The 22640-nt window shown below is 34.5% G+C and overlaps 1 protein-coding gene across 2 annotated transcripts in view; it reads left to right on the plus strand.

The window, feature by feature from the left end:
* The window catches only part of LOC133195819 (mitochondrial carnitine/acylcarnitine carrier protein-like), a 243894-nt gene that overhangs the window by 195354 nt on the left and 25900 nt on the right, over nucleotides 1–22640 (plus strand). The gene's annotated exons all lie outside the window — the stretch shown is intronic.

Below are 22640 nucleotides of genomic sequence, written 5' to 3' on the forward strand. Positions count from 1 at the left end.
AATATGATAATATTTAGACATACCGGTAATATTTATTCTCAATGTTATGTGGCCGACTGTAACGGAAAAAGCAACGTAGAGTAGCATTAACATTTTTAGCTTTTCTGAGCCAAAGGCTCAAAGAGCTAATGCTATGGCCATTTGTGCGGTGTGCGTAAACTTTTTAGAATATGGGCCATAACTCAAGAACCCCTTGGCCAATTATTGTCAAATTTGTCACAGGGTATCCTTGGCCCAAGGGCTCCCTTTTGTACTAAAACTAGGGTTGTGACCCTCAAACAAGGGGAGATAATTAGGAAAATCGAAACAAAAGTACTGGTTGCTAAAAAAATCTTCTTAAGAACCACTGGGCAGATTATTATATTATGTTGTAGATTAAAAGTTGTTCAAGGCATCACCCTGGGGGAAAGGGCGTGGTCTCAAGGTCACTTCAAAGTTGACCAAAAATTACATTTTATTAAGATGTTGATATTTTTCTTACTATAAGGACTAGGATCATCAAATCTTCTTAGTTGATGCATCTAAGGACCTCATATCATGTTGACTTAAAAGTAAGTCACGGTAACCTACTTTTTAAATTTTGAGGCCATTCTTTTTATCCCCTCGCGCAACTAGTTGCGGAGGGGATATAGCATTGCTGCTGTGCGTATGTGTGTGTGTTAGTGTGTCCGTTACAGCTTGTGGGCAAGATTTAAAGAGAACCTTTGCACTATCATTTCTCAGTCTTCACACACTTATGTGGGATTGTAAAAGGACGAACCCTATTCATTTTCAAGTTAATCGGTGATGTAGTTCTTAAAATAACGCGTTTTTACTACCTTATAACCCTGCAATTTTATGTACGAGTTGCCAATACTCACTTCCGGTAAATTAAACAGGTTAAAATTCAGGTCGTTTCGATAGAGCCGCTTCGGTAAGTTCTACTTTGTATTCGCGTATTGTAATATTATTGCGTATCTTGAGAAAAGTTTGTGTGAATAAAAAGTGTCATCACTGTCACTGAGTAACTGAAATAATTTGATGAACGTCGCGGTTTCAATGCACTACACGTGTGTGTTTACAATAGGGGCCTGTGAAATTTAATCTTGAGGCGCACATAATTCTTGAAAGCTATAAATATAAAGTTTCACAAGTTTCATTGACATCTCAACACCGGTATATTGTCATTTTTCACTACAAAAAAAATTACTTCCGTGCGTATTTTCAGATTTGATGCCTATTGCATGCTACTCAGGTATAGGTAAATCAATGAAATTTACAGCATACTTGATATGTTTCTGCTAGGAATAAGGGAAACTGCCCAATCACGTATGCTTGTTATGACCGGCACGTCGATTTACCCAAATGGAACCCAAATGGAAACCAAATGGAATATTAAATATATATCATCGTATTATCAAGTTGTTACTTATTTAAAATGATGAAAATAATGAACTTACAAATGGAGAATATTAATTATTCATTTCTAATATTGTAGTTTAAAATACGAATTAATTTTCTATAGTTTTCTATACATCGGCAGAATTATGGGGGGGGGGGGAGTAGTGCGTCTCTCTCGTGCCCCCCACCCCCCCTCGGTATTACGGCCATGAAATCTATAAACTTTAATATGAAATGCTTCCATTTTGTATTCAATGATATGCAAAAGTTATTTCAAATAGAAAAAAAAAATAATTGGTATTTTAAGATACAATATTAGAAATGAATAATTAAAATTTTCCATTTGCAAGTTTATTATTTTCATCATTTTAAATAAGTAACAACTTGGGAATACGATAATCTATATTTAAATATTCCATTTGAGTCCATTTGATTTCCATTTGGGTCCATTTGGGTAAATCGACGCACCCTGTTATGACCCCCCCCCCCCCCATGATATCCACCACCTTGACTTTTGTTAAAATTTAATCAGTGTTGCAATACATTTTAATTTCTTTACCTTATTTTAAACTTTATATATACAGTATAGTAATACAGGGTACCCTTGATTACTAGGCCTAGATGATTGTATCTTGTTTTACGTCCCTCTTGAGAATTTTTTTCTCGTGTGGAGACATTGCCATTACCGGTGAAGTTCCTGGCGCGAGGGGATGCCCCGCTTAGCGGTGCTCTTGTTCAAAATGATTTAGAGGCATATTTTGAACAATTTAAGGCCTATGATCATCAAACTTTGTCAGTTGATGTATCTTGGGTCCTCAAAGTACCTCAACTAGAAAGTAGGTCACCTTGACCTACTTTTTGAATTTTATAGCTAATCTTTTACAAAACAATTAAGGTCAATAATTCGAATACTGAGAGGTTTAGAATCATGAAATCTTGCAAGATGATGCATCTTGGGGCCATAAAACATATGTATTAAAAAGTAGGTCACAGTGACCTACTTTTTGAACTTTGCAGGCATTCGATTTCAAAGCATTTTAGAGGCATAATTTGGACATTTTAAGGCCTATGATCATAAAACTTGTTGAATCTTATTTTTATCAATGAAATTATATTAACACTTACCTTTTTGTTTTAATACTTTGTTATATGGCCTCTAGAGCGTAGAACACTTCGAATTCTCCTGGGAATGCTTGCATATAAGCTCTGCATATAGTGCAAAGGGAGGCTACCCCATATTTCATTGACGATTCACTCCAGATCATTCGCGTGTCTGACCTCATGTGTCCTCCTTTGTACACAGATTTTGAGCACTCTCCAGACATTTTCAATTATATTGAGATCAGGACTTTGTGGGGGCCAATGTAGAGTGTTAATATTGTTGTCCTGTTTCCAACGATTTGAGAAGGCGGAGACATGACAGGGGGCATTGTCTTCTTTGAAAGTCCAATGCTGGTTTGGGAAATGACGAGCAACCACAGGCCAAAGACACTCATCAAGAATTGTAACATATTTCTCGCTATTCATGTTCCCATCCACAGTTTTTAAGTGCCGACTCCATTATAACATATACAGCCCCAAAACATGAGGGAGGCCTGACAGTTCATCTCCCAATCACCACGCAATCCGACACATTCAGGACGTATTCTTTCCTCACTCTTCCTCCAGACATGAACTTTATCATTTTTTCCAATAACTATTTTAGTCTCATCACTGAATATTATGGATGACCAATAATTGTTTACTGTCCAGTGCAATTTTTGTCTACAAAATCGGGTTCTCTTCTCTCTATTCATGCATGAAACAGTTGTTTTTTTAGAAACTACACACCTCTTGTAACCTTCCTCTGATAATCGTCTGTGAACTGTTCTGAGTGACGCATTAGATCCTGTCCTAGCATTGAATCTGGTTGTAATGTCTTTTAAAGTCTGACAACGACTGATTTTAATGCTTCGGAAAAGAACCCTGTCATCTCTCTCTGAAGTTTTTCATTTCACCCCACTTCTCAGTAAATTTTCTATATTACCCCTTTCCCTTACACGCTTGAGAAATTTTTGGATGGTGCGACTGTTTATTCCAGTTAGATTCTCAATTTTATAGCTTGAAAGACCTTCATTTGACATCTGTATGATTATTTTTTTTAGATTACTAGTCAATTCTTGACCATGTGGAGACATGTCTCCAAGCAGACAATAATTGTTTATCAAATGGGAATAATCCAATTTTACAACAATGGACTCTTTTAATTAAGTCATACCAAAACTCATACCAAATATTTTGTCCTTAAAAGTAGTGGTTACGTTAATTCAGCAACTGATTCACTATCCTTCTTAAATAATTACGTTGACGGCGGCCATTTTGCAAACTCATTTATGTCATACTACTGTAGAAAGAAAATTACGTCATGTTCAATAGATACACGGTCACCAAGGGTCCATGTTATAAATACTGCATTTTCAACCAAAAGCAGTTTCCATTTTTCAGAAATTCTCAGGGCCAAAAAGGCCCTGAATGGCTCTTGCCTCTTTCATAGAAGTTACAGAATAGGGTAAAAATTGCAAATTTAACAGAATAATTGTGTCATATGACATGAGTGAATTGATGGGATTTTTGGATTACAAATGCTCGAATCAAAAGAGTTTTTCACTTAGGTAGAAGAAAATGCCATCTTCAAGGTTATGCCACATGGACATACCATTGCTTACAAAAAACATCAAAAAATTAAAAAAAAAAATTATGATTTATAGTTTATTATATAGATAGAGAAGATGATGCTTATGAAAATTATAAAAATTTGTTGATGTACCCTAAGCGGTTTTAATTTTATGGCACTAGTATACCAACTTTTTGATAACCCCTCGTATGTATCTGCACTTAAGTTGAAATAATCAGGTTAACATTATATGAAAAAAATTCCCTCTCATATGAAATTCTTTGATGATGAAAACTTTATATGTTATTTCAGTTCACAAACGAAAATGTTGTACAAATTAAAAGTCATCAAGATTTAATGACTTGAGGCTTCTTAAAATTTATGAAATTTGAAAATAACTGAGTCAATTGATTCAAAATTTCAGGCAAAGGAAGTTAAAAAGATGATGTAAATAGAACCTACTTATAGTACCTGATGTGAAGGCAAACTGAGAAAAAAATTGATATCTCCAACAACATCCTTTCACAGATACAAACAGTTTCAAATTCTTGTTGTTTTTCTCTGCAGAGACAAAGTTTCTGATTGGTTAGCTTTGAATACCCACAATGCAACTCAAGAGAAATCTTGTATAATGTAAAAATTCTAAGTCCACACTTATTCTGGCTAATACCATACTGATTTTCACTTATAAGTGAAGAACAAGTGAAATATTCACTGACATGTACGTGGCTTATCTTAATTCATTATAAGTGAAATATTAATGAAATCTGTTCCTCACTTATACTTACTTTGACTCATAGTACACTTATAAGTGAATTTCAAAACTTATAGGTGACTTATAAGTTGCTTATAAGTGGCTTATAAAACACATAAATTTCTATTGGGTTTTTTTCTGTAAGGGAGCTCTGCTCCTGGGTATTAAGCCGATAAATTAAGTACATAGTTATGATGAGGAAGGGTGCCTCTTCCAAAGTTGTGAATTTCATGGCCCCTGGGTCAGTGGTTCTGGTGTTAGCAGGGTGAGACTCTATCGATTATATAGTGAAAATGCATTATTTCTTTAAAAATCTTCTCTGCTCCTGGGTGTTATTTAAACAAACTAAGTGCATTGTTATGATAAGCAAGGATGCCTCTTCCAAAATTATGAAATTCATAGTCCAAGGGTTGGGGGAACTGGTGAAAGGAGGAGGACTCTATTGATTATAGTGAAAAAGCATAATTTCTTTGAAAATATTCTTTTCTGCCCCTGGATCAGATATTCTGGTGTAATTGTTGGACTCTGTTGATAATATAGTGAAAATGCATTTATTCTGCTAAATAATCCTGTCTGCTCTTTAGTGTTGAGCAGATAAATAAAGTTCATAGTTATGATGAACAAGTGTTCTTCTTACAAAATTTTTAAAACTTGTCCCAGGGTCAGGAGTTTTGATGTTGGTGGGGGGGTCTATTGAAGATATAGTGAAAATGTGTTAATTCTTTGAAAATCTTTAAGTGCATAGTTATGATGATGAGGGTACATCTTCCAAATTAGTGAAATTCATGACCCTGGGTCGTGGGTTTTTGGTGTTAGGGTAAGGCTGTATTGAATCTGTAGTAAAAATGCATTATTTCTTTGAAAATCTTCTTTCCTCCTGGGCATATCGGAGACAAACAGAGTAAAAGTTTTCATAAGCAATAATATCTTTACCAGATTTTTTAACATTTGGACCTTTTGGTTAAGTTTTATAATCTACTGAGATAAGTTATCCCTCTTTGCCATTCACTTTTGATTATTAATCACTGTAAATAATATATTTGAAAAGTTAATAGAATAAGAGAATTATGCAAGAAATTTTAATTCATATACCAAAAATACCTTCTTAGTTTTGATGATCAGATAGACTTGTTAATAATAGATAAATAGAAATGAGACAAAAATAACTTATCTTATTAAATGTTCCTCAAAGACAAATAGAGGCCAATGTGAGAGGTTATAATATGGGGTTAAAAATAGTATAGAAGCACTAATAGTTTGTTAATAATCTGCATGGTAAAAGTGATAAATGGGGGACAGATTAGAACTTAATTTAAGAGTTGTTACTGAATACTAGACTTATTATTCTGCTGATTTTTATCATCCTATTTCTTTTGCTATTGGGCAACAAAGCTTTATCTATCAGTTTATTTTATATTTCTCTGGATCCTCTAAATTCTTGTTTGATACTCAGGTCACCGTTAAGGCCCTTGGGCCTCTTGTTATTCATTCCGATTTTTAGCTCTACTGGCCAGAGACCAGAAGAGCTTATGCGATAGTAAGGTGTCCGTCATCCGTCCGTCTTTCTGTCTGTCTGTCCATCCGTCTGTAAACAATTTTTCAAAATGCCACTCCTCCTACAGTTTTAGTCCGATTTCAATATAACTTAGCACACAAGTAGACTACACTAAGATACATAATTCTGTGTATCAGTTTTTGATTTCGATGAACAGTGTTGCCATTGTTACTAAAAATAGAAATTTCCTTGAAATACTTTCAAAACGCTACTCCTCCTACAGTTTTGATTTCAGTATAACTTGGCACAGAAGGAGACTACACTATGATACAAAATTGTCTTTATTGTTTTTTGATTTTGTTGAATGATGTTGTCATGGTTACTAAAATTGAAATTTCTGTAAAATTCTTTTAAAAGACTAATCCTCCTATAGATTTAGTCTGATTGCAATAAATCTTAATGATACAAAAATCTCAATAAAACAAAAAGAGACTACACCAAGGATCATTATTCTATGTATTGCTGTTGCAAAGTTTCAAGTCCAAGTGCTACTTTTAAGTACAAACCAGTAGAACTACAGTCTCATCAAAGACTTCTGGTTTGTCCCCCGCTTTCACTGGAAGTGGGGGATATTAATTTGGGTCTGTCTGTTCATCTGTATTTCTGTCTGTCTGTAACACTTTCGTTTCTGCAGGATATCTCAAGAACCCTTTGAGCTTTCGCAATGAAATTTTGCATAGCAACTCCCTATGGCCTATTGATTTTAAGGTCAAAGATCAAGGTCATAAATTCATAAATTCTGTCTGTTTTAACACTTTCATTTCCGCGCTGTATCTCGCGAATTCTTTGAGTTTTTGCAATGAAATTTTACACAACAACTCCCTGTGGCCTAAGGAAGACCCCTATTGATTTTGAGGTCAAAAGGTCAAAGTTGAAGGTTGTTAATTTATAAATTCCTTCTGTGTAACACTTTCGTTTCCGTGCAATATCTCAAGAAGCTTTTGCAATGAAATTTTATACCATAACTCCCTATGGCCTCTCTCTCCCCTCTAAAAGTGTCCCGCCCGTTTTTTTTTTTTTTATTTATTGTTTATTTATTGTATTAAAAGTCGCTTGGCACTATTTTTAGCACAGGGGCATGTGGAGAGTTATTACGTATAATACAGGTTGTCAGCAGACTTTATATTCTAATTACATCTATTAGAACTGTTTAGTAAAGGCTAAATTAGACAACATGTATTGTATAAAATTTTGACAATATTGAACATGAATATAAACATTATATGAGACCTACTGTTTGCATTTAATCTGCTGTAAAATCAAGTGCATCCGTGGTCTGGGTGTATGATGCTGGCATAGCAAGCGAGAGACCCGGGTTCAAGTATCGGATGACATTTTCTTTTTTTTTATTAGCTAAATGATAGTATTCAACATGTGAAATGAAAAAGTTATGACATCTGGCGTGTACAAACTCATAAAATCATTATTACAGTGTGATAAATATTCTATATAAAAAGAATCTTCTATACACATTTTAAAGAATAAGCAATCAAATCTTTATATCCATACTGGCATTTTTTATTTGCTTCAATATACATTTAATAATTCTACAAATCCCGGGGGGGGGGGAATCTGACCCCCACCCCCCAGAACTGAACATGCTCTTCTTTTTTCCCTAAGCGGAGGACACAAATTCTCTGAATTAGCTTGTTGTTATCCCATTTAAGAAATATTTTAACTTCATATTCATAAGTAATTTTGAATTAAAAATCCTACATACCTTCTAGGGATGTCAAATTTGTCAGTATTTAATAATTGGTCACTCAGACTATTTTCTGATCAAGTACCCGGGTACTCGGAAAAAGTGTGTATACATGTAAAAGTTTGTTGATTTTATTGAGACTTGTTTACCCCATCGATGTTTTCTTTCAGGTATAAAGCATGTACATAAACATCGAACACAACCAAAATGATTTTTGGGGTACTGTAGATTCCTTATTTTACGCGAGTACTTAATATCGCGAAATGGCCCAAGGGCGTCAAATCACGAGAACAATAATTTGCGAATGGGTGATTTATCTACAGATTTTACATACATTAAAGCACCATAAAAATAAAAGCGAGTGATTTTATTTCGCGAGTAGTGCTTCTCGTGTAATTACGCGATAATTAATTCCTCGCGTATATTCAGGAATCTACAATACTTAATTTTTGCATCAAACAAACAAAAAAGACATGAACAATTAATACACCAATAATTACGAATGCTTTACAGTTCTTGTTTAGGAAGACTATTTGATCAAAGGAAGAGAAGGACGCAACTTTGTAATGATTAGACTAGTGAAGGAGAATATCTTTGGTAATGGACATTGTTGTGACACGAGTCTTATATTATTTACATTTCTAAATGTTTTCTCTGTGGTAACTCTGAAAGTATTTTGATTTCTCAATACAGTGGCTTCCATTTTATCGGATAGCGGTTTAACGAATATTTCGGCTATTTCAATATAATATCAGAGCACAAAACCATTTCTTATATATTTATTAATAATTTCACCTGATATTCTGATGAAAAAATTCTGGAATTTCGTTTTATCCGATACAAAAATTTGGACTATCATAGTGTTTTTTGATAATCAGCACCTTGTTCACACCTCCAACTTCGTATGTGAAGCCTTTGTTTACACAGTTTGACACCAATTACCTTGACTGGCTTGAGTACGATAATGAGGGGATTAGTTACGCCTGGACGCACACAGGCACCTTACCTGTGTCAATAGTGGGCATAGTAAATAGATATGTTTTGATTACAGTTGTGGTGATCAGCTTGGGTTCAATGATGCACTTGTTAATTATGACAATTATTTGCAATTTTTTCGGCGTGAAATTTTAATTATTGAACTGATTAGCTTGAGTATGACAATTTGCATGGATAATGAAATAAACCTATTCAATCGTTTAACTTGGTCAATTGGCTTAATATTTATTCACTTTTCAGTGCAAAATTTATGGTAAAAATCACAAATGGCTCGTTCTATAAAAATACGTCTCAAAATTCATACCATCTTTCTCCACATGGCTCTCAAAATCTCTCTTCAGCAGACAAGAACGAGACTGGTAAACTCACACACAGTATAAAATATGTAACCGTATTAAAGAAACAAATCAAAAGGAAACAATTACGTATATTTAATATTTTTGTTTATTTTTAATTTACAATCTATCCAGGGAAAAATAGTTTACGGTTATTAGTCAAGCATTTAGTCTACTTCCGTTTCCAAAATGGCGACCGTCGAAGAAGGAATGTAAACATGTGCTGAAGAAAGATGGCAATAACTATCATAGAATATATTCTATACGTCAATTTATTTGAAAAAAAATTTCATATTAAATTCATAAGTAAGTGAAATAAATTATTTTTAGTAAAGTCATTAAGTAAACATGTCTAAAGAAAACAAAAGTGCAAGCTTGAAATTTGCTAGCTACGATGTATTATCAATACATGTAGCTCTATACATCTGTCTTTGGACTCGGTATGGAGCAATCGGCTATTCTAATTTTCGGCTATTCGGATAAAACTATGCTGACAACTTGACTATTCGATAAAACGGGAACCACTGTATTTACAACTTCACCCGTTATGCATCAATTATCCCACATTTCCAACTGCCATTAATGCCCTGGCAAACCCAATAGACTAGACAATAATTCCTTAAATATATGGTTGTTTCCCCGTTTACACTAAATAACTATGCACAGCTGACTTTAAACTTTTTTTTTTAATCTTCGGTTTATTTTAAAATTTTTCTTCACTTTTGATTTAGTAGCAGTATTTCTATGTATGTCCAATTACGTTACCGTATGCTAATTAAATAATTTAAGGATAAATAATAGATCATAATTAAACGTTATTCATTGAAAAGAAAGAATTAGAGCCATCCAAAACTTAGGGTCACAAGAGGTTAGAACAGCTGTGTATGGTGTGCTGTGATTGGTCATGGTAATTACTGTATATACATGTACAAAGCCACAGGCGATAACGAGTATTAACTGGCATAGATGATGTTAATTACAGTATAAACATGGACAATGCATATATAAATCACATTTTTGATAAGTTTCTAATAAATATATGCACTCTGAAATATGAAAAAAATATATATTTGAGAACAGAGTACCAATTTTAGTATCCGATACTCGGATGTTTGATGTTTTACCGAGTACTCGTTGACATCCCTAATACCTACCCAACTTTTTATGCCCCGCCATGAAAATGGCTGGGGCATATAGTGTTTGTCATGTCCAGCTTCCGTCCTTCCATCCTTCCGTCTGTCCTTCCATTGCGCTTTGTGTTTAGCTCAGTTCAAAGCTCAGTTTCAAAGAAACTATCCAAGATATTCTCATCAAATTTCATATGCTGATAGATATTGATGAGGGCTATGCAACTGCATCAACATTTTTATACCCCCTGCAAACAAAGTTTAGGGGGGTTAAATTGGAATCAGCATGTCCGTCTGTCTGTAGATGAGATTTTGTCCGGACCATTTCTTGGAAACTGTTTCTAGGATTTGTCTGAAAATTTGTACACTTATTATACGCCATATGAAGGTGTGCACCTGATATTTTCATTATGATTGGATAATTTTTTTGCATTTTACAGGTGTTTTTTTTTTTCATTTTTATTGTGTGGTTTTGTCCGGATCTGTTCCCAGAGACTATTGCATAGATTTCTATGAAAATTTGTACACTTATTATTTATGATATGAAGATGTGCACCTGGTATTTTCAACATTATTTGATAATTTTTCTGCATTTTACAGGTGTTTTTTTTTTTCATTTTCATTGACTTAGTCATTTTGGGTTTATGTATAAGGCTTGAGATATAGAATCTAGAACATCTGTACAAAAATGTGAACTACAGCTTAAAACTACTCATTAGAACTAAAAAAAAATCACAAAATACTAAAAACAGTTTCTACATTACACAGCAGATAGTGTAAATCCATTTGTCCATTGGGAGTAATGAGTGGACATGCATCCACTTAAAGATTAATTAATGAGTTCAGTGTGGGAAACTGTTAGGGTATCTCTTATCAAGCAGGTCTTATCTATGTAACCGGAAGTAGAACTCTTTAATGAATAACTTAACAAAGTTAATAGCCAACTTGGCTTAAAGCAGTAAACTATCTCCAGTTATGTTTTGTCAACCCAGGTAAGGGGTTAACTGAACTATGATCAACGCTAAATAAAAACACAGTGGTAAGTTTTATAAATTTAATAAAGTGAGAATTAACCTTTGTAAATGATAACAAATAATAAATAATAGTCAAAATTTAAACAAGAATAAAGGGAGGAATGTGAAAAACCTATGAAAATAACTTATGTCCCAACTGAGCTTCCATACTTATGAAAAAGGTCAAAAATCCTATTAAAAACTGCTATAAATGTCAATGATTTGGAAAAATGTAAGGGAAATGAGCTACATCACCCAATATGAACTCTACTAATCAACGCTCTAGAATTGAACTTAAAATAATAAAGCTAAATCTGGACTCTAAAAATATCTAACCCAGAAAATAAACAACACCAAAAATAAATAATAAATAGTGAATAGTGGTTCTAGAAATTATATCTGTTATCTACAAATCCCTAGACCAGGTTGGACTTGGAAAGGGGAAAACTAAATTAACTCTATAAAACCTACATCCTAACAAAAACCTAGAACTTGTGAAAAATGTGAAACTAAAGCTAGCTAAGACTTAGAGTACTGTTAAACCATGAGGTTTTCTTAGCACTCTAAGGTACTAATCAAATAGTACTCATAAACCATGAGGTTTTCTTAGCACAGTAAAGAGGAACTAACCATGAGGTTGTGTTCCCCAACCCAAGTGAAGAAAACTACACGAACACGGCTTTAAATGCCCTAGCTATAGGCCCAAAAATAAAAGCCAATAAACATCAAAGATCCTACAACTAACTTAACCAATCAGAACACAGCTACCAAAAGTACTATGGGAAGACTCCCAACATGGATGACACTTCCTGTTTAAAAAGTAAAACATGTGGAATGTCAACACATGTCCTAACTTATAAAAGACAAATAATAAAGAGGTTTTATGTAAGTAACAACTGAAAACATAAGGTAAATAGAATTATCAGACTGAAATACCAACAAATACTTTCAAAATATAATTTACGAAACGAGGGCTATGAAATAGAAATCTAAACCACTACATCTATATCTCCTGGGAATTGGGCAGAAAGAAATAAAGATCTCTGTTGTCTAAGTCTCTTAATTGTAATTTATGTCTGTCAAAATACATAGTTACTGGAACCAGCCTTTTATTTTTAAAATGAATTTGATATAAAGGTATTAAGATCAATTTGATTTTGTGTAATTAATTATGATATTTTTTTTTCAACAATCAATTTGCAGAGTGTCATGTCTCACAAAGATGACAGGTAGTTGCAAATTATTTTTCAATGTAATAAAAAACACTGTAATTATTAGTATTGATGTTTTATTAGGCTGCACCTTAGTTTCATTCATTAAAAAAATATAATGAGTAATTGAATTTTCACTCTAAATGTTTAAGCAAATTGTGAACACCTCTCACATCTAGAAAACATTAGTGATTTGGTACCTTCTCTGAAAAACCCAGTGGGGGGTATTTGTCCCTTTTGGACAGTTTCTAGTTGACCTTGACCTCACTTTTCTTAAATTAGCTTTTAGCTCAGTTTTAAAGATACCATTTAAGATAGTGTAATCAAACTTCATATGTTGATACATACTGATGAGAGCTATTCAACTGCATCAACATTTTTTGATCTTGACCTTTCCTTTGACCTTGACCTCACTTTTCTTAAATTAGTGTTTAGCTCAGTTTTAAAGAAACTCTTCAAGATATTTTTTATCAAACTTTGTATGCTGATACATACTGATGAAAGCTATTAAACTGCATCAACATTTTTTGACCTTGATGTTTCATTTGACCTTGACCTCACTTTTCTTAAATTAGTGTCAAACTTCATATGCTGATACATACTGATGTAAGCAATTAAACTGTATCAACATTTTTGACCTTGACCTTTCATTTGACCTTGACCTCAAGTTTATCAATGTCTGTTTAACTTTGATTTAAAGAAACCATTCATAATATTTTTATCAAACTTCATATGCTTATACATACTGATGTAAGCTTTTCAACTGCATCAACATTTTTTGACCTTAACATTTCCTTTGACCTTAACTTCATTTATTTTAAATAAGTGTTAAGCTCAGTTTTAAATAAACCATTCAAAATATTTTTATCAAACTTAATATGCTTATATATATTTGTGAGAACTATTCAACTGCATAAAAAATGTTTGACCTTGAACTTTCCTGTGACCTTGACCTCACCTTTCTTAAAATTGCATTTTGCTTAGTTTTAAAGAAACCATTTGTATTTGTGTAAGCATATGCACTTACAAGTATACATAATTTAGTGAGAATTTATCATCTATATCCAACTTTTCAGATTTTAATTTTAAAGAAACTATTCAAGATATTCTCATCAAATTTCATACACTAATACAATTTTCATGTTGCATTACTAATATACCCTCGGCGGGCATTCATGTCCTATGGACATATTTCTAGAATATCCTGAGTTGAGAAAGGGCAAGCAAACAATTTTTTTTAAAGATGTCCTAATCCTTTATTAGCTCTTCTTAGCCAAAGTATCAAAGAGCTAATGCTTTGGCCATTTGTGTGGTCTGCGTAAACTTTTTAGGCCACCTGAGTTTACTCAGGTGACCTATTGCTATCTGTTTCATCCATTGTCATGCATTGTGCGTTAACATTTGAACATTTCCAGCTTCTTCTCTGAAACTGCTCAACCAATTTCAACCAATTTTGGTATATAGCATCTATGGGTGAAGGGGAACAAGAATTTTGAATTTCATGGTCCCTACCCCCCCTGGGGCCTGAGGAGTGGGGCCAAAACCACTAAAATTAATGCAATCTTTAAAAATCTTCTTTACTCCTGGACAAACTGTTGGCATGATTGTAATAAGCATTGAGCCCTCTACCAAAATTGTGAAATTTATGGCCCCAGGGTCAGGGGTTCTGGTGCTAGGGCAGTGCTCTGTTGAATATTTAGTGAAAATGCATTATTTCTTAAAAAATCTTTTCCTCTGCTCAGGGTATTAAGCAAACAAACAATAAGGATAGTTATGATGAGGAAAGGTGCCTCTTCTGAAATTGTGAATTTCATGGCCCCTGGGTCAGGGGTTCTGGTGTTCGGCAGGATTATATAGTAAAAATGCAGTAATTTTTAGCTCACCTGAGCTAAAAGCTCAAGTGAGCTTTTCTGATCACCCATTGTCCGTCTTCCATCCCTCTGTCTGTAAACTTTTCACATTTTCAACTTCTTCTCAAGAATCACCAGGCCAATTTTAACCAAACTTGGTACAAAGCATCTTTGGGTGAAGGGGAGTTTAAATTGTTAAAATAAAGGGCCACTCCTTCTTCCAAGATGAGATAATCAAGAAAAGACAAAAATAGGAAGGGGTCATTGAAAAATCTTCTTCTCAAGAACCACTGGGCCAGAAAAGCTGAAACTTATATGGAAGCATCCTGGGATAGTGTAGATTCTAAATTGTTCAAACCATGACCCCCAGGGGTAGGACAGGGCCACAATAGGGAATCCAAGTTTTACATTGAAATGGATAGAAAAAAATCTTCTTTTCAAGAACCACTGGGCCAGAAAAGCTGAAACTTAAGTGCAAGCATCCTGGGGTAGTGTTGATTCTAAATTGATTAAATCAAGAACCCCGGGGGTAGGGTGGGGCCACAATAGGGAATCCAAGTTTTACATTATGATATTAAGTAAAAATCTTTAAAAAATCTTCTTCTCAAGAACCACTGGGCCAGAAAAGCTGAAACTTATATGGAACCATCCTGGAGTAGTGTAGATTTTAAATTGTTCTAATCATGACCCCAGGGGTAGGGCGGGGCCACAATAGGGAATCCAAGTTTTACATTGAAATACAGGTAAACTTCGGTATCTCGACATCAGATATGTCGACAACCTGGGATATGTCGACGTCCTTCCACGGTCCCGGCAGTATTTACTATATTAATGATTTGCAAAAACTCTGATATGTCGACCTCGGTAATGTCGACAACCCGGGTTTTCTCGACGTATTTTCACAGTTCCAAGAGCAAAATTTACCTGGTATATGTCGACATCGGCAATTTTCTGCTATGCTGAACCTAACTGTTTGTCAGATAGGGTCACTCGTCATGCACGGACGACTCCAGGTATCTCGACGTCATCAAAATTTCACACCTTTACAATCATGTTTTGACTGCATGCTGCATAATTAATTCTATAGACTGTGTTTGTAGGTGAATCCCAAGCCCCCTCGGCGTCTTTGAGAAGTTAATTGCATAATGTTCAGCTTGGGTAATATCATAGTAAATCTACACGATTCTGTGTAAATGTACAGACGGTTATTTATATCGAAACCTAACATAACTTTTAAATTTGAAAATGGTAACTAAATTACAATGAATAACTAACACACTGAATAATTCAAACTAAGGAATTAAAAGGTTTTTTCAATGATATTTTGTAGTTAAAATGTATTCAACAGGAAACAATCCAATTAACGACACGATTGACCGAATCAGCCGTAATTCATGCTTCTGTAACATCACTACGTTAGTTTAGATACACAAATCTCTTTAAAAAATTAATTTTAATGTACATTCTTCCTGAATGAATTAAGAAAAAAATAATCTGCATTTAATTTTTTCTGTATATTGGATGTCGACTTTATATGGTTCTAAATTTATAGAGCGCATTTCGTATCCTGTTCTGACAAAAAGGCAAGTTACACGCGAATGATGTAACTTTGTGCTGAATCTTTGTGAATTTAGAAAGATTTCGATACAGAACACGTCTTATAAACAAGATTTTTAAAATAACTTCTTAATAGATTTTTTATAAAAATAAAGGGAATTCTGAAATATGTTGAGCTACAGTCTATATTGAAGTCACGTACATAATTATAATAAGCTTGTCTGTTTTGCTATACAGTGAAATCTTAGACGTCAAGTCTCAACTCTGATATCTCGACACCTCGGATATCTCGACATTTTCCGATGGTCCCAGCGATGTTGAGATAACAAAGTTTACCTGTATGTAGAAAAAAATCTTTAAAAATCTTCTTCTCAAGAATCACTTGGCCAGTAAAGCTGAAACTGAAATGGAAGCATCCTGGGGTAGTGTAGATTTTCAAATCATGACCCGGGGGGGGGGGGGGGGGGGGGGGGGGGTAGGGCGGGGCCACAAGGCCAAAGTCACTCAGGTGAGCATTGTGGCCCATGGGCCTCTTTTGAAAAAAATTTCTCCTCTGCTCCTGGGTATAAAGCCAATGAACTAAGTACATAGTTATGATGAAAAAGAGTGCCTCTTCCAAAATTGTGAATTTCATTGCCCCTGGGTGAGGAGTTCTGGTGTTAGGGCAGGGCTGTAATGATTATATAGTGAGAATGCATTAATTCTTTAAAAATCTTCTCCTCTGCTCCTGGGTACTAAGCAGATGAACTAAGTACATAGATATAATGAGGAAAACCGCTTCTCCCAAAATTGTGAATTTCATGGTGCCAGGGTCAGGGGTTCTGGTGTTAGGGCGGGGCTCTAATAATTATATAGTGAAAATGCATTGTTTCTTCAAAAATCTTACCCTCTGCTCCTGGGTATTAAGCTGATGAAATAACTACATAGTTATGATCAGGAAGAGTGCCTCTTGTAAAATTATGAATTTCATGGCCCCAGGGTCAAGGGTTCTGGTGATAGGGAGGGGCTCTAATGGTTATACATGTATAATGAAAATGTATTAATTCTTTGAAAATCTTCTCCTCTGCTCCTGGGTATTAAGCTGATGGACTAAGTATATAGTTATGATGAGAAAGAGTGCCTCTTCTAAAATTGGGAATTTAATGGCCCCAGGGTCAGGGGTTCAGGGGCTTTGGTGGGGCTCTATTGATTAATTAGGAAAAACGCATTAATACTCTGAAAATCTTCTCCTCTGCCTCTGAGTACGTAGTAAACAAACTAAATGTAATAATGTCAATGTAAATGTATTAAATATTATTATTAAGTCACCAGAGCTGAATGCTCAAGTGAGCTTTTCTGATCGAAATTTGTCCCTTGTGTCGTCGTTGTCATTGTTGTTGTTGTAAACTTTTCTCATTTCCATCTTCTTCTCAAGAACCACTCGGCCAATTTCAACCAAACTTGCCACAAAGTATCCTTGGGTAAAGGGGATTCAAGTTTGTTCAAATGAAGTGCCACTCCTTCTTCCAAGGGGAGATAATCATGAATTCGTGAAAAATTAATGGCTTCATTCAAAAATTCTTCTCAAGAATGACTGTGCTTGAAAATATGAAACTTATATGGAAGCATCCTCAGGTAGTGTAGATTCAAATTTGTTAAAATTATGACCCCGGGGGTAGGGTGGGGTCACAATGGGCAATCAGAGTTTTACATAGGAATATATAGAAAAATTCTTTAAAAATCTTCTTCTCAAGAACAGCAAACCCATGATTGGTCATATTGATATGGAAGCACCCTCAGGTAGTATAGATTCAAGTTTGTTCCAATCTTGACCCCCGGGAGTAGGGTGGGGCCACAATCAAAGTTTTACATAGGAATATATAGATAAACACTTAAAAAATCTTCTTCTCAAGAACAACAAAACCATGATTGGTCATATATATATGGTAGCATTCTAAGGTAGTGTAGATTCAAGTTTGTTCAAATCATGATCCCCAGGGGTAGGGTGGGGCCACAATGGGCCATCAAAGTTTTACATAGGAATATATAGGAAAAATCTTTAAAAATCTTCTTCTCAAGAACAGCAAAGCCATGATGAGTCATATTTATATGGAAGCATCCTCAAGTAGTGTAGGTTCAAGTTTTTCCAATCATAACCCCATGGGATAGGGTGGGGCCACAATGGGCGATCAAAGTTTTAAATAAGAATACAGAGGACAAATCTGTAAAAATCTTCTTCTCAAGAACAACAAAGCCCTGATTGGTCATATTTATATGGAAGCATCCTCAAGTAGTGTAGGTTCAAATTTGTTCCAATCATGACCCCCAGGGGTAGGGTGGGGCCACAATGGGCAATCAAAGTTTTACATATAATACACAGGAAAAATTTGTAAAAATCTTCTTCTCAAGAACAACAAAGCCATGATTGGTCATTTTTATATGGGTGCATCCTCAGGTTGTGAAGATTCAAGTTTGTTCAAATCATGACCCCCCAGGGGTAGGGTGGGGCCACAATGGGCGATCAGAGTTTTACATAGGAATACATAGGAAAAAGCAAGCATTTTAAAATCTTCTCAAGAACAGCAAAGCCATAATTAGTCATATTTGAATGCAAGCATCCTCGGGTAATGAAGATTCAAATTTTGTTCAAATCATGACCCCCCAGGAGAATAGAAGGGCCATAACAGGGGATCATAGTTATACAAAGAAATACAAATGATATATCAATAAAAATTGTCTTCTTAAGAACAGCATAGTCCCTTTGAAATATAGATTCAAATTCAAATCAACCCCTCCCTCCCCCCCCCCCCCTTTGAACCACTTTTATATCAAAACTTTTTTCAAGAATGAACTGAATTTCTTTTTCCTAGCCAGAGTGCTCAGGTGAGTGATGTGGCCTCTGGGCCTCTTGTAAGTAAATTTGCCTTTCTTTGCTCCTGGGTATCTCGGAGGCAAATGGAGTACTCAATTGTAATAAGTGAAGCAAATGAGAGTTACTTACCTTTGCTAGATTGTTTTAATCAAAAAGTCCTTGTATATAATTTGATTAACAGGTAATTTGATTGAATGAGAATACAAGAAAGAATGTTAAATATTTAAAAACAAAATAAAAATGAATGGTTTAAATGAGCAAAGCATGCTCAAAGTCAGATTCTTGCCTGGAAAGCAATATAAAAGATTGACGAAGTTTATTTATATATTTAGCAAAAATTGAAAATGGTATGTTTACACTATGGGGATCTGTTTGACAATGAATGAATTATTATCAGGTAAAGTCCAGGTTGACAAGAGACTGCATAAAGTTGTTTTACACTTCATCAAAATGAACAAAGAACCACAAAGAGCCAGGGTGACTTGTTGTAATCAGTGACAAGTGGCAAATAGCAACGTTATATAGCCAAGTCTCTGTGTACTGAATTTTAGCACTAGACAACTGACATATATTTAATATCTTACACAATAGGCAAGTGATTATTGTATTTGTATATTTTACATCCATTATCACCCCTTAAAGGCTTGGGCAAACCAAGTATGACCCCAAGGAGATCACTCTGTCTAGCACGCTACAAAAAGCAAGGATATTTTTGCTAGATTTTTGAAATTCTTGGGCAACATTGCTTCATCTATCAGTTAATTTTGTTTTATACTTCTATGGATCCTTTACAGTGTTGTATTATACTCAGGTGATCGTTAAGGCCCTTGGGCCTCTTGTTAGAATATGGGCCATAACTCAAGAACCCCTTGGCCAATTATTGTCAAATTTGTCACAAGGTATCCTTGGCCCAAGGGCTCCCGTTTATACTTAAACACTAAAACTAGGGTTGTGACTCTTAAACAAGAGGAGATAATTAGGAAAATAAAAACAAAAGTACTGGTTGCTAAAAAATCTTCTCAAGAACCAATTGGCAGATTATTACCAAACTTACATACAAGGATAAAGATATACTGTAGATTAAAATTGTTCAAGGCATTACCCTGGGGCAAAGGGCGTGGTCTCAAGGCCACTTCAAAGTTGACCAAAAATTACATTTTATTAAAATGTTGATAATTTGCTTACTGTAGGACTTTTGCGGGAAGCGCTGACTTTTACAATCTATGACTTACTTTTACACTGGGACAATATACGGCAGCTCTTTTGCGATATAAATATTTAGCTTAACAGTTAATTCAAAGATAATCATCGGGCATTTCAACACACATATTATGTTGTCTAGGGAGGGGAATGTGAAATACCCTATACTAAACCCCCTCCCTTCCATATTGACCAACTCCTGCAAAGTTTTTTCTTCAGGAATGTTTTTTCTTCCTTATTTGCAATTGATTCCTTCATAAAATGAGATTGAAAGGAAATACTGCCCTGTACAAATAAGGTAATTTAAAATAAGTTATTTTACCTCCCATCATCTCTTGTGTTGATTGCATACCAGTAAATCATGTAAGTGCCCTTAACACCATACCTATGACCACAAGCAAGGTTTTTAATCTAATATCAATTCCTTACCTCCGTACATAACACACATTTAAATGTCAAAGTAAGCCGTCGAGTGTAAAAGTGCTTCTCGCAAAAGTCCATAAGGACTAGGATCATCAAATCTTGTCAATTGATGCACCTAAGAACCTCATATCATGTGACTCAAAAGTAGGTCACGGTGACCTACTTTTTAAATTTTGCGGCCATCTTTTTTCAAAATGATTTAAAGGCATATTTTGAACAATATAAGGCCTATGATCATCAAATTTTGTCAGTTGATGCATCTTTGGTCCTTAGAGTATGTCAACTAAAAGTAGGTCACCTTGACCTACTTTTTGAATTTTATGGCTAATCTTTTACATTATATTTAAGGTCATTAATTTGAAAACTAAGAGGTTTAGAATCATTAAATCTTGTAAGATGATGCATCTTGGGGCCATAAAACATATTTGTTAAAAAGTAGGTCAAAGTGACCTACTTTTTGAACTCTGCAGGTATTCAATTTCAAATCATTTTAGAGACATATTTTGGACATTTTAAGGCTTATGATCATAAAACTTTGTCAGTTGATGCATCTTTGCTCCTTGGAGTATGTCAACTAAAAGTAGGTCACCTTGACCTACTTTTTGAATTTTATGGCTAATCTTTTACATTATATTTAAGGTCATTAATTTGAAAACTAAGAGGTTTAGAATCATTAAATCTTGTAAGATGATGCATCTTGGGGCCATAAAACATATTTGTTAAAAAGTAGGTCAAAGTGACCTACTTTTTGAACTCTGCAGGTATTCGATTTCAAATCATTTTAGAGACATATTTTGGACATTTTAAGGCTTATGATCATAAAACTTTGTCAGTTGATGCATCTTTGGTCCTTGGAGTATGTCAACTAAAAGTAGGTCACCTTGACCTACTTTTTGAATTTTATGGCTAATCTTTTACATTATATTTAAGGTCATTAATTTGAAAACTAAGAGGTTTAGAATCATTAAATCTTGTAAGATGATGCATCTTGGGGCCATAAAACATATTTGTTAAAAAGTAGGTCAAAGTGACCTACTTTTTGAACTCTGCAGGTATTCGATTTCAAATCATTTTAGAGACATATTTTGGACATTTTAAGGCTTATGATCATAAAACTTTGTCAGTTGATGCATCTTGGGTCCTCCAAAAATGTCAACTGAAAAGAAGGTCACCATGACCTACTTTTGAAATTTTATGGCTATATTTAAATATTTAGGGTACTGTTTGGCTTAAAATCATCAAAATTTATCAGTTGATGTATCTTGGGTACTCAGAGTAGGTCGACTGAAAAGTAGGTCACCACGACCTACTTTTCAATTTTTATGACTATAATTAAATATTTCAGGTACTAATTGGCTTAGAATCATCAAACTTTGTCAGTTGATGCATCTTGGGTCTTCAGAGTAAGTCGACTGAAAAGTAGGTCACTGTGACCTATTTTTGAAAATTTATGGCTTTATTTAAATATTTCAGGTACTAATTGGCTTAGAATCATCAAACTTTGTCAGTTGATGCATATTTGGTTCTTGGAGTATGACAACTGAAAAGTAGGTCACCTTGATCTACTTTTGAAATTTTATGGCTATAATTAATATTTTTCAGGTACTATTTGGCTTAGAATCATCAAAATTTGTCAGTTGATGCATCTTGGGTCCTCGGAGTAGGTCGACTGAAAAGTAGGTCACCGTGACCTACTTTTGAAAATTTATGGCTTTAATTAAATACTTCATGTACTATTTGGCTTAGAATCATTAAACTTTGTCAGTTGATGCATCTTGGGTCCTCTGAGTACGTCTACTGAAAAGTAGGTCACCCTGACCTACTTTTCAATTTATATGGCTATAATGAAATATTTCAGGTATTAATTAGCTTAGAATCATCAAACTTTGTCAGTTGATGCATCTTGGGTCCTCGGAGTAAGTTGACTGAAATATAGGTCACTGTGACCTACTTTTGAAATTTTATGGCTATATTTAAATATATCAGGTACTTATTGGCTTAGAATAATCAAACTTTGTCAGTTGATGCATCTT

This window comes from Saccostrea echinata, unplaced genomic scaffold, assembly GCF_033153115.1.
Source record: "Saccostrea echinata isolate AGI-Se365-2 ecotype Australia unplaced genomic scaffold, CSIRO_AGI_Sech_v1 ptg000029l, whole genome shotgun sequence".
Taxonomy (NCBI): Eukaryota; Metazoa; Mollusca; class Bivalvia; order Ostreida; family Ostreidae; genus Saccostrea; species Saccostrea echinata.